Source organism: Ambystoma mexicanum, chromosome 3p, assembly GCF_040938575.1.
Source record: "Ambystoma mexicanum isolate Mex_15411 chromosome 3p, UKY_AmexF1_1, whole genome shotgun sequence".
NCBI lineage: Eukaryota > Metazoa > Chordata > Amphibia > Caudata > Ambystomatidae > Ambystoma > Ambystoma mexicanum.
Window position 1 is genome coordinate 172350636 of NC_090925.1, and position 14460 is coordinate 172365095.

Here is a 14460-nt window from a genome sequence, read left to right on the forward strand (position 1 = left end):
GCAGATTCATCCCAGATTTTTCACATGTCGTACATCCCATCACAGCACTCTTGCGAAAAAATAAATGCTTTATATGGACTGAAGAAACTGAAAAAGCCTTCCAAGAGCTGAAAGCGAGATTCACGTCTGCACCTGTGTTAAAGCACCCGTGCCCTGAACTTCCATACATAGTGGAAACTGATGCATGGGAGCTGTCCTGTCTCAAAAGGACCCTGAAACTGGCCAGCTTCACCCAGTAGCATTTTGGTCCAGAAAGTTCTCGCCACCTGAGTTAAACTATGCAGTTACCGAGAAGGAGTTATTAGCCATTAAATCCGCATTCAACGCTTGGCGGCACTATCTTCTCAGTGCCAGGCATACCATTACTGTGATCACCGATCATCGGAACTTACAGTATTTAAAAACAGCCAATGCCCAATCGTCACGTCAACTCCGATGGGCATTGTTCTTTGCCGAGTTTGATTTTGTGATAACCTATCGACCAGGTTGTAAGAATGGTAAAGCAGACGCCTTATCCCGAATAGGGATGGGAGAGGCAGAAGTGAACCCAGAACCAGTACCTATAATTTCCGAACAAAGGATCCTTGGCATGACTACTCTACAGACACTAGAGGACATTCAGGTAAAGATCCAGCAACTCTTTGATCCTACAGCCCTGCAGGACTGGGTAAAGAAAGGCCCAGACTACTCTGTCACCAATGATCTGCCTTATTACCAAGGGCGACTGTTTCTGCCACACAAGGAACTAGAAGAGCTAGTCATTTCCCGTCATCATGATACCCTAATGGAGGGGCACCCAGGTATTGCAAAAACCAAAGCTAAAATTAAAAGACAATTCTGGTGGCCCACCTGGAGAAAGGATATTAAATCATTTGTGATGTCTTGTGGCATTTGCGCCCAAAACAAAAGTCAAAAGAAAAAAACAGCTGGACTCTTACAACCTTTAGACATTCCGCCTACTCCATGGTACACCTCATCGTTATATTTTATTACTGATCTACCTCCTTGTAATGGGTTTAACACCATTCTAGTTATTGTGGATCTTTTTTCCAAGATGGCCCACTTTATTCCTTTAAAAGGACTACCTTCAGCCTTAATCCTGGCCAAAGAATTCCTCGAAAACATTGGTCGCATACATGGATTTCCATCCGTGTTGGTCTCCGACCGGGGCAGTAAATTCATTTCACATTTTTGGAAGAAATGCTGTCAATTGGTGCAAATCGACATGAGATTATCGACCGGTCACCACCCCCAGACCGATGGTCAAACGGAGAGGACCAACCAGACTCTTGAAAAATACCTGCTTTGTATGTTACATCAAACTGAGAGTAATTGGAAGGACATCCTTTGGATCGCCGAATATGCATACAATAATTCAGTACATTCTGGAACTGGACAAAGTCCCTTTTATACCCTATATGGGCACCACCCTCGAACCTCAGACCTTGACTCACCCCAACACTTAGAAATGCCCGCAGTGAACCATCTACACGCTACGATTACACAAGCCTTAAAGGAGGCAACTGCACATTTGAAACAGGTGAAGGAGAAATATAAGAAAGATGCTGATCGGCATAGAAGTGATACTCCACAGTACCAGATAGGGGACTAAGTATGGTTGGCAACAAAACACATACCTCTCAAGGGAACGCGGACCTTTAACCCTAGATATTTGGGACCTTACTCTATAAAGGCCATTATCAACCCGGTGGCCGTAAAGTTGGACTTACCTGCTAATATGCAAATTCATCCCGTCTTTCATGTGTCACTTTTGAAGCCAGTGCAACCAGGGACAAGACTAACCAAGCCACCAGACCCCGTCCTTATAGACGGGGAACCCAAATTTGAAGTTAAGAACATCCTGCACTCCAAGATCGTGAAGTCAAAACTTTTTTATTTAATCGACTGGAAAGGTTACGGACCACAGGAAAGGTCTTGGGAACCTAGTGACCACGTGCATGTACCTCGATTGGTGAAAAGATTCCACCGAAATTTCCCAGACAAACCAAAACCACGGGGAAGAACGACTTTAGGAGGGGTCTTGGGGGGGAGTGCTGTCATGATGCCTACCCCCGGGGAACCAGACCAGGTCCAGCAACCCCGGAAGCAGGCATCAAGTTATTTTGAGCAAGCCCAAAAACCCCTGCTAGGGGCTGTTTGGGTGCAGTCCTGGCGCATATGGTGCCAGGCTCATATGGAGAGTCAGTCCTGGCGCCATAGGCACCAGGCTCATAGAGCAAAACTTACCTGATGCAGGCCATGCTGCAAGCTTACCTGATGCAGACCATGCTGCAGAGCTCCAAGCCAAATGAGGCTTGGAAGGGACTATTTTACCTAGGGACTATTTTTTACTCGGGTGGGGCTGGGGAGGAATACTTACCTGGGACTACTTTGGAGGCTATTTAAACCACGCCCGAAGAGCAGCACACGCTTCGCGTTATTCTGCATCCAGCAGCGTAACGCTCACCGTGTCTGCAAGCCTGCATCCAATCTTCTGCCACGCCCGCCTCGAGTCTGCAGCTCCTAGAAAAAGGGAGGAACAGAAGGAGAAAAGATTAGAATAAGAGCAAACCTTCGATCGTTACCTGAATTCCAGATCCACCGCGCCTTCGAGCTGGAAGAAAGAAGCATTTTACGCGCGCCGGCTCGCCTGCTGCAGTGCCGCGCTGAAGTCACCGGCCTTCACAGCATCCTCACGATCCACCGCATCCTTGTGCACATTCCCTCCGCATTCTGGCACCCAAGGGGAACACAAGAACAGCAAAGGTGAGCCAAGGAAAATAAACAGAGGCAATAGTAACTACCCCCATAGACTTACCTGATTACCGCCGGGGTACTATTCCTATTCACGGGTCGGTGCAGTCTCCATTGCATCCTCGCCGTACCCCGGCCCCTAAGGGGAACAAAAGGACAACAAGGTGAGACAACGGGACAAATAAGGGGAATTCTTCTCACCGCAATAGACTTACCTAATTTTACCGCCAGAGGCATAATTCCCCGAACTTCATATTTTCTCTCCACACCTGAATAAGGGAACAAGCAACAGGTTACATTCTGGCCTTATTTTATTGAACTGTGTAGGATAAGCCAAATCCTTACCTGAACTCGTCAGCTACCAAGAGGAACTCTTCACTGGGGTCAAGCTGCAAACTGCAAGGAATCGGACAAGAGTGAAAGTCAGAGATGTGAACTCTTACGAACTACATACTTTTCGGCATCAATATTGTTCTGGAACTCACCAATTCCTTCGAGCCAGTGAAGCAACTGGTTATCAACGCGCCCCTGCGCTCAATGCAGGATGGAGAGCTCATCTTTTCAAACCATCAGGTGAGACTATAAGAGGGGACATCAAAGGTGATCTGCGGGGAGAACAGCGGGAGTGGGGGGATTTACGCTCAACTCCGCGGGTGGTTAATTCCCTTTCTCCATTTGCAGAAGAATATTCCTACGGGCCAAGCAAACGAAGCTAGGTGGGCCAGTCCAGTCCATCATCTCGGCCGTACGCGTCACATTGGTGGAGACCGCAGCTGTCTAGTTCAGATCGACGCCTCTGTGGGAGCCAGGTGAGCGTAACAATTGGATTGAGTGTGATGTATTGGTTTAATGAGTGATTGTTACGCTCACCTGATATCCCTGGGGGCGTCTGGAAGGCTCTGAGATCTAGAACCCTGGAATCGTAGTTGCCCAGTGCTGAATAATGAATCTTAGTTCTTTGTAGTGTGAGCTATCCGTCCTACGTTTCTTGGGCAGGGGCACTTGAAAATTGTTGGCGAGCTGCCCGAGTTGCTTAACTGGTGCAGTACACCTTCCTTGGGCCCAGGCCTGCTCTGACCCCAAATCTGCTGGTAGGTAGGTAGGTTTGTTAATTGTAAGTCTTTGTTCTGTTTATGGTGGGAATTCGTTAATGTCTTTAGCTCCTTCTTTTCGGGTGCAAAGGTCTTGATGCTGGCGTGCCGGATGGAGAGGCACGTTTCTAGGTAAAAGAAAGCACAAAGCGCAGCGCCTTTATTGTCTTTTGAAGCTAACCTGTGTTTTCTTCTTCTTCTCCTCACAGGCCGCTGTTCTGCTGTGAGTGGATGAGAGCGCGATGAAAAACAGGCCCCCGGAATCCGTTAAGGTAGTACATCGCTGTGCGGTTGTTTAATATTGAAAGCAAACCTGAATATGTCTCTTTTCCTTTGCAGATGTTGCTGTGGTGCTCCCGATGGAAGCGTGGCGTAGCGCGATGGAATTCAGGCTGTGGTAGCGGTTCACCGGAAGTCCTTAAGCTAGAACCCACAGGTGAGTGTTGTTCCTTCTTCTCTCGGTTTCCACACATTGCAGCACAGTTGAGATGCTGAGTGATGGATGGTGTTTTCTCAGCTAAAACAGAATAATCTTGTTCTTGTTCTTGCAGGATTAGAGGAAGTTGATGAAGACCAGGAGCTGGACACGGTGAGCATCACGCTGCTGGTTGCAGAATCACATGAAGCATATTCTGTAAACAGGGTGTGGTTTATATAGCCCAGGTAAAGTAGTACCAGGGAAAGTAGTTTCAGGCCTGCCACACCCAAAACACTAGACCGCATGGCTTGGTTCTTAGAACTAGACTGTGTGGGTGCTTCCATGTTGGATTTAGAGGCCCATGTACATAAATGGGAGCTAGTTTGAACAGCCCTTCCTTCCTACATATGAGCCTGGTGCCAAAGGCGCCAGGACTGGCTCCAGGAGCCCTTTTGCAGTGGTTTTAAGGCCCTCAGGGTTCTGGTGGGAGCCTGCTTGTGGCTCAACTTGTGCCCCCTCACAGTGGTCATGACAGTGATACTGTGATTCTTTTGCTATGGTCTATATTACAAAGGCCTTGTAATAAATGTGTCTATATTTTTCATATAACACCAGTCTGGAGTAATTTGTAAGTGTCCTTGCTCTGTGTGCTCATTGAGGTCCTTCAGTCACCCTCACTCCTCCTGAGACTTAGGGCCTGATCACGACTTTGGCGGTAACCCTTAAAGCCAGCGGTAGCGCTATTACCGCCGGATTTAAGGGTCAGCCGAATCAGGACTTTGGCAGATTTCGCCCCAGCTCTGAGCTGGGGGGAAATCCGCCGAAAATTCACGCTATTACCGCCTGCGGGAAATCCGCCGGCGGTAAGAGCGTGAAAATTCCCCATTGAGCCCAATGGGCATTGGAATTCGACACTCCAGCCCAGATCCTGGAGGCACAAACACAAGGAATGCAGAACCCAGCAAAAGCTTCGGTTTGCATGGGGGTTTGCATGACCAAATAATGAATTTCCCAGATCTCGACTTGGGGAAGGCAAAGTGACAACATGGCCAAAGGACAGAACAAAGGACCTCATGGCGTGGACATTTGAGACACTGGCCACTGTCCTGGGCCAAACTTGTTAAACATGGTATGGACCATTGAAAAGAGTGATAATACACAAAAAGTAACAGCAGCCACCAGCTCTGTCCAAGGCACATCTGTACATTCACGGAAAAATTCTTCTAGGGTGTCTAGGGCCTTAAAAATGAAAAAAAGACCCCAGCACACTGTACTGGAAGGTACATTGTGCACTGATAAAATGTTTATAACAACTAGCAACAAAGTGAAAGACTAAGGGAAACAATGTCTCCCAGTACTGACTGTCTTAAGGGCATGTCAGTTTCCCCATAACAAAATGAGCAAAAGCCCAGCAGAGTACAACAGAAGGCTGAGCTCCACTGGCAAAAGTCAGGCTAGGATGTTCAGACAACAGTAAAATGTTCGGGGGTTCACAACTGGAGGGAGAATTTCCCATAAATGGACATCTTTCCTAACAGTAAGGTACAGCTGACTCTAGTAGTGATGGGCTACACCACACTAAAGTGCATTTCCTCCCACAGTGTCTCCTCCCACAGAACTACTGAAATATAACACGTAGTAACTATCAACAACCCAGGAACCATAGGAATGCCACCAGGACTTTGGCGGATTTCTCCCCAGCTCTGAGCTGGGGGGAAATCCACCGAAAATTCACGCTATTACCGCCTGCGGGAAATCTGCCGGCGGTAAGAGCGTGAAAATTCCCCATTGAGCCCAATGGGGAATGGGCTCAATGGGGAATGGGGATTAACATTACCGCCAAACTCGTGATCCGGCGCTATTAGCGCCGGGGAGTTCGGCGGTAGAGCTAATACCGCCAGCAGTAATACCGCTGGCGTTACCGCCAAAGTCGTGATCAGGCCCTTAGTCTTGACCGCCTGCCATAGCTATCCTGATTGGTCCGGTTTGTCCAGAGGTTACCCTGTTCCAAGAAACTAGATTGGCCTTCTGAACCTCTGCCCCTCCAGGACAGAGTTCAGAAATCCTTCTTAACAGCGACTCAGGAAGGTGGGTCAGGCAGTGAAGAATAGAGCGCCAGGCTTAGTTGGATGAGTTCATCCAACTTTTCTTGCATAGTGAAGAATAAGTTCCCACTATTCAAGAAGGGTCTCCCCAAGAGGGCAGAACAGTATCCAAGAATTGGGAAAAGCTCGATAAAGAAGAGTGGCCCTCAGGGGACACTTGCACATAAAAATGGATGGATGTGCCAGGGGCCACCGGTAAGGGTTGCAAGTACGCACTGACCCTAGGCGCACTCTGGACCAAACTTCAGCAGTCGAGTCCACTTCGGTCGCAGGTCCAAATCCTGCAGTTGCACAGCTATGCAGCTTTCAGGGGCTGCGTACCAGGGATAATTCCGTTGCAGGACACTGACGATTTCTCTGCTCCTGATGAAGAGATCAGGCCAATTCTGCTGCAGCAAGTCTGAGGGCACAGGGGGGCACTGCAGCTAGACACCCACAAACTTCTTCACCACAGCTTGGTGACACAGTGACCGCGTATGCTTGGTTTCAGGCGTACTCTCCTAATTCCAGACCTAGGAATGCTAGGTGCACAGAATTCTGCAGGACAGTGTCCTATAACCCGGCTTTACAGGCTACAAAGTCTCAAGTGTCAACTCGAGACGGCGGTGGTTCCAGGGCAAAGGTCCCATACGAACAGGTCAGGTCACTTGGCGGTCCAGGAACACTTCCGAAAAGGCATGCTTACAGGTTAAGTTGGAGGTGCCGAGAGTAGTTAGTCCCATTATTTTAATGGGTCAAAGCACCCTTTCAGGCCTTCTAGGTTTGATCAGAAACAAGGGGTCAGACGGGAGAGCAGCAGGCTCAGGGTGCCAAACCTTCCAGCGGGTCACCAGCGGCTCTACAGGTCTGCTTTGTTGATTCAGGATACTTGGCTCCTTTACTAAGTTCAGTGTGAACTCTGAAGATCGACCTGGAATGGTTGTAAGATGCCTTCTCTTATCCAAAATCTCCTTCGTGCCAAAATGAAGAGAAACCAAGTAGCGATCTGCTCACAAACATCCATCCCAGATGTGGACCAATCACAGACAGTGGTGGTCTCAGTCATCCCAGCACACCAGACATCCTGGCATCCAGGACGTGTATTGGAATTCGACACTCCAGCCCACATCCTGGAGGCACAAACACAAGGAATGCAGAACCCAGCAAAAGCTTCGGTTTGCATGGGGGTTTGCATGACCAAATAATGAATTTCCCAGATCTCGACTTGGGGAAGGCAAAGTGACAACATGCCCAAAGGACAGAACAAAGGACCTCATGGCATGGACATTTGAGACACTGGCCACTGTCCTGGGCCAAACTTGGTAAACATGGTATGGACCATTGAAAAGAGTGATAATACACAAAAAGTAACAGCAGCCACCAGCTCTGTCCAAGGCACATCTGTACATTCACGAAAAAATTCTTCTAGGGTGTCTAGGGCCTTAAAAATGAAAAAAGACCCCAGCACACTGTACTGGAAGGTACAGTGTGCACTGATAAAATGTTTATAACAACTAGCAACAAAGTGAAAGACTAAGGGAAACAAAGTCTCCCAGTACTGACTGTCTTAAGGGCATGTCAGTTTCCCCATAACAAAATGAGCAAAAGCCCAGCAGAGTACAACAGAAGGCTGAGCTCCACTGGCAAAAGTCAGGCTAGGATGTTCAGACAACAGTAAAATGTTCGGGGGTTCACAACTGAAGGGAGAATTTCCCATAAATGGACATCTTTCCTAACAGTAAGGTACAGCTGACTCTAGTAGTGATGGGCTACACCACACTAAAGTGCATTTCCTCCCACAGTGTCTCCTCCCACAGAACTACTGAAATCTAACGCGTAGTAACTATAAACAACCCAGGAACCACAGGAATGCCACCGCCTCTGTGAACCAAACGTAACTAAAATCTGCAGGACCCCATACAAAGAGACACTGGACCAACAAGGTAAGAAATAACCACAGGTCCATACAGGGAGGCTTTCGCCACAGTGGAAGCAGATATAATATAAGTGCAAACCTATAATACCCACTAAAAGAGGCAACCTTACAGGACACCACAAAGGAAGATCTAACAACAGGACACCACATGTCACCAAAAGGAAGGGCCTCACCATTGTGACACCAATGTAACCACACTAACAATACTAGAGATCATCACAGGAAGGCCACCACCTCTGTGAATGGGATTTGACAAAACCAGGGGACTTCACAAGGAGAGACAACCACCACTGCAAAACCAATACAACCACAACTATAAAACCACAAATCACCACAGGAAGGCCACAGCCTCTGTGAACCTGGGGGAGCACCGGAGCCCCAAAGTGATAGCCACAGCAGGCAGAAACACAACGCGGTTGTGTTTGAAAACGCTGCGGTTTTTCTTTCCGAGTTTCTCAGGCTCCTCCGAGCCGGAGGACCCTGAGAAACTTGGAAAGAAAAACCGCAGCGTTTTCAAACACAATAACGTTGTATTTATGTTTGTGGTTGCTTCAAAAGCGACCGCAAACATAAATACAACGTTTTTAAAGCTGCGGTTTTATTTCTAAGTTTTCCGGGCTCCTCCAGCCTGGAAAACTTAGAAAAAAAACTGCAGCTAGTGCTTATTTTTTTAAAAAAAATAAATAGCACTTACCGAGATTCAGCTGCAGCTTTCCTGCTCTGGTCTCCGGTCCCGTCCTCCGCGTACAGCACCAATGAAGGAAAAGCCACCCAGCGGTAGCTTTTGTTTACTACAGCTGGCTGGCTTTTCCTTCATTAGTGCCGCAAAAGCAAAAGCCAGCACAGGCGGGCATCCATTTCACAAAATGGGTGCGCCCATGTGCTTGCTTTTGCGAATTTTGAGCTTGAATAGCTCAAAATTTTACATAGGAAGTTTAAAAAAAATAGTGCTAGTATTTTTTTTTAATGTTGCCTATCTATTTTTTAAATAAAATGTTTTGCTGGACTACCCCTTTAACACCCAACATGTCAACCCACCACCCACTCAGACAACCAATGATGCCAAAGAACCTCAAACACATCAACAGGATAAAAGAACACCAAGGTGAAAGATGTGAAACACACAGCAACCAACCAGAAGGAAACACCACCACCACGCCATTCATCACCAAAGCTGGCGTGGTCAAAGGCACCATCAACAATGAAAGAGAGACAAACACGAAGAAGACATCAACACAATACAGAAACTGACTGAACTACTCAATGAAGAATCAGCTCCCACAGAGCCAAACATGCAATCAACCAGTTATAATGAACAACAATGACATGGCCAACAAAAGACATAGCCATAGACCAAACAGATCACAAAACTCACAAATATACACTGCAACCTAGTCAACGCCAGGTCCCATTCCAACGCCAGGTCCCTATCCAAACACACTACAGAAATCTATGACCTGCTATGCGATGGAGAGATAGACATCCTATTCATCACTGAAACCTGGCTAACCCAAAATTGAAAGGTCATAGTGCACGTTTGCATACCCAACAACTTCAGTCTCAAGCAAGCCAACAGACAAGGTCAAAGAGGAAGACGACTCACTGTGGCATACAAGGAACACCTAAAAATATCAACAGCCCAAGCATTATACATCACAAACAGTGAATCGCTCATCATACACCTAACCACACACCCTCAGACCAATATAATGTTTGTACTCATCTACAGGCTCCCAACCTATCACCCTACATTCACAGACACCTTCGTAGAAGCCAGAACCAACTTGGCCATTAAGCACAACCACCTAATCATTCTTAGAGACTTCAACATCTGGTTTGAAGCAGAGAACAACAACTCACCCAAAGCACTAACCAATCGACTAGCGACAATTCATCTAAGACAAATGGTGAAAGGAGCAACCCACACAGCAGGCCGCACACTAGATGAAATCGTTGGCAACAAAAACCTGGTCACAACTGTACCCCCATTGCAAATCCTCTGCAGCGACCACCTCATTATACCCTTTGTGATCCAACCACCATCAAGGATACCTGAGACTCTCCCTAATAATCCATCAAACCAGAAAATAAATTGGAGAAAAATCAACAGTGTACACTTAAATGAAAAACTGGAAACCATGAAAAGCATCACTCACCAACCTAAATGCAACCAGCATAGAAGAAATGACAGATGAAATCCTGAAATGGATCACAAAAACAATAGATGACACTGGACCGGAACAAAATGTTCTACCCATCATGAAAGAAGACAGTGGCAACATGGGTTACGCCCCATCTCAAAGCACTGGAAAAAAAAGGAAACATTCAACTAATCATACAAAGCAAGCCAAATTGTCCCACAGACTACCTCAAACAGCCAACACAGCCAATAGCCAAACTAAACCTGTTCCCACACTTTTCAACAGATAAATTCAGCAACCTGGTGAGCAAAAGCAACAGAGTGAGTTCCCCAGCAGACCCCTGCCCATCAGATGTCTACAAAGCCATCCTCGCCCAGCAAACAATGGCAGAATACTGCATCAAACTCTTCACCTCTCACTAGCAACAGGATCAGGGCCACATGCTTTCAAATTGGCCTACATCAAACCACTCCTTAAAGAAACCTCTGGAAATGTGGAAGACCTTAGCAACTACCAACCAATCTCAAATATACCATACTAGAAAGCTACGTCCACGAGGAAATCATGTCATACGGGGAAAACAACCAGCTGCTGGATCAGGCACAAGTAGGCTTCAGACCCATGAGAGGAATGGAAATGGCGCTACTATCTATCTGGGACGACCTAAAGACCAATGCAGACTCAACACTAACTCTGCATTAATACTGCTCTATTTCTCAGCAGCCTTCGACACAGTCAACCACAACACTCTTATCAGAAGACTAGAAAATAATGGGATAGGCAACACTGCTCCCCTTTGGTTAAAATCCTTCCTGACAGAAAGCATAGACACAATCTGGCTAGAGCTATTCAAATCAGCACCTCTGAAAACATGTGTAGTCCCACAGGGCTCATCGCTTTCACTGTTACTCTTCAACATCTTCATGACTTCACTGATCAACCTAATCAGAGAACATTGCCTCACCTGCTACAACTACACAGTCAACAGCCAAATCATCTATACAATCAACACCAATGAAGAGCAAAACCCAACTCTAACAAACTGCCTCATTGAACTACACCAATGGATGAGCACTAACAGCCTTAAACTCAACCCGGACAAAACTGAAGTCATGATTACACCCATTGATCTGGTAAACAACCAGCATAATCCATGGCCTGCCAAATTAGGCAACTCGCCAAAACGTCCAAGGTGGCCAAAAATCTTGGAATCCTAATGGACAACAAGCTAACACTACAACCACAAGTAACTGCAGTAGTTAGGGTATGTTTCTTCCACCTACAAATGATAAAGAAAATATTTCCCTACTTTTCCTTCACACACAGAACGCTCAACATCATCTCCCCCATCATATCAAGAATAGATAATGCCAAAAGCATCTACATTGGAATGCCAGAATTCCTGTTAAGGAAGCTACAATGAATACAGAATACAGCCACAGCAATACTCATTAACCTCACAAGAAGAGAACACACCACACCAGCACTGATAATGTTGCTTTGGCTGCCAGTCAAAAAACGAATCTTCTTCAAAACACTTTGCATAACACACAGAGCGATCCACGGCCAAGGAGTGGAATGCATACAGGAGAAAATCAAGATCTACAAACCAACGCACACTCTAAGATCCACCACTGACATCCACCTCAAACACAAACAGTAATTAAAACAAACATGTGGGGGATCAGCATTTTCCAGCATAGCTGTGAAACTCTGGAACTCGCTCCCAACGGATATACGAACAACAAAGGATCACCTCAAGTTCAGGAAATTATTGAAAACATAGCTCTTTAATACTCCGAGCTGAAAAAAACTTTGGAGCAACAAATAATCCACCCATTACAAGGCAAGAGAACTCCATGCAACTGAACCACTCAAATGCCAACCATGAACACACCAGGAACAAACCCAAACAACCCCAACCAACCCTACTAATAACTCTCTAACCCTCTAACACTTAGCATATCCACCACACTACACAACTGACTTGACACAAACCTCAGACACGAAACACCGACCTACAAACACTCTTCCATCTCTCCACAACACCCAACACATGCAGGAAATTTTTGCATACAGCACACAAATACCAATCTACCAAATCATACCAGCACACAGTGACCGGTTTTTCCGAACTGAAACTACCAATAGCACATCAAAGCTCTCTTGCGCTTTTCCTCAACCCCACTAACCTTCCGAACCCCCTTCCTTTTCAGATCCGCCTGAGCACCTATAGACCATGAAAAATGGCAGCAGTATGAGGAACAAGTCCCCATAACATAACATAACATAGAATAACATAACATAACATACACAAGAGTAATTTACATTTTCATGATGACTACATCAAAAATGTATGCCATCATTGCCATTTTAAAACACTTTAATGAACGTGTGCCCACAATGTATGCCTGCATTGTCATAGTAAATCAATTTTATGGAGTGGTGTCAATATATGTAATCTTAAGCAGCCTTTATACCGAGCATTTGCCAGCAGTGCCATGATCAATTGCGTTCATGAACTTGTATCCACAAGATACGCAAGCATTGCCACTGAATATCATGTTGATGAATCTGTGTTCACAAAATATTCAAGCAGCATGCTACTGTATATCACAACCATGATGCTGTCAGTGGCAGATGGTCCAACAAGTATGCCAACAACACTGCCCCAGGTCTGTATATCTCTTTTCATGAAACTGCTCCCACAATAACACTATGCCAGTATTAATCACTTTAATGTTCCACACACAGTACATGCTTGCATTTTCACTGTCACTAACTTTTATTTTGATGCGGTCCCAGGCCAACACCTTACACATCATCTCCCGCTTGTTGCGTACACGCACAACACATCTGCCTGAGGTTTCTGAGTGGGAGGGGACCAGGAACAGATTGGCATTGCTGGTCCTCAGGATTCACCCATGTCAGGGCACCTTTCCAGAAAGGGAAGGCTGCTCTGTTGCCTAGCAACCTGGCACAGGGATGTGACCCGTGTACGCATTTGCATTTTTCTTTTAAACAAAAGTGAAAGTCATAAAATAAATATTTCTGGTTGGTGCAAAATATTTGGTTTGAGGTGGCTTGGAGGAATGGCAACATTTGCACCATTTTTAAATACAGTGTTATTTCGTCACTCTTATTGTGCTCCAGATGTTTGCACAGCTGTCTTCTCTTACATGGCTTCAGAATTTTATTGTTGCTGGTTTATTGTGTTCACCACCTTTTTGTGTTTTTGTCTGTTGCCAGTCATGTGTGTCACCTTGAGCCAGTCCTGGTATTTCACTTTGCATGCGGAGGCTTGTACAGGCTTTGTTTTAATGTGAATCCGGAAAGTAACAGATGTCTGAATTTTGCAGAAAACATAGCTGACGTAAAATGTGAACCTAGTTGTATTGTATTGTATGTAACAGAGAACAATTTGGATCCAAACATAGAGCCGTGACAGCCTGACCGCAACACTGGTGACTGTGCTGCCTGCCACAGGGCACTAGCAAATCGCTGCTGATGATTGGCCCTTGCGCCGGATACTACTAGCAGGGCCCATCTACCAATATAATGCAGCTGATGCTGCTAACCTGAGATGTGTGGGTCAAACAGTAGTGGTAACCAGCCGGCTGCTTGGCATGCACAGTTGGGTAATAGTCCATTGGCAGCAGTGTTAGCGAGGAGCTCCAGGAGAAGGCAGCGGATCTATTAAGAAAAGGGAGAACACTCGAACGAAGAGAATGGATATTCTTTGGCCATGTCAACGTCAAGGGTCAAATTTGACAAGGGAGAATATATTTCTCAGAAGGATGAGTTGAGCCTGCCCAATGGAACAATGGTAGAAATGCAAGGAGACATTACCCCCTACTTTCGTTAGCTGTCTCTAATGCCTTAAAGTCCCCAACAAAGAGTATGGAAATGTCACTGCAGAAGTTCATGCACGGATCCCTCAGATGAATATTAGGTTGACTAATGAAATAGCCATATGGGAAGTTGCCAATGCGTTAAGGAGCAAATTATTACCGATTTGAACTTGTGTCAAAACAGT

At 46.1% G+C, this 14460-nt stretch overlaps 1 protein-coding gene across 3 annotated transcripts in view; it reads left to right on the forward strand.

Annotated features, from left to right (window-relative positions):
* The window catches only part of LOC138580215 (alpha-2-macroglobulin-like protein 1), a 1347911-nt gene that overhangs the window by 181007 nt on the left and 1152444 nt on the right, over positions 1-14460 (forward strand). The window lies entirely within an intron of this gene.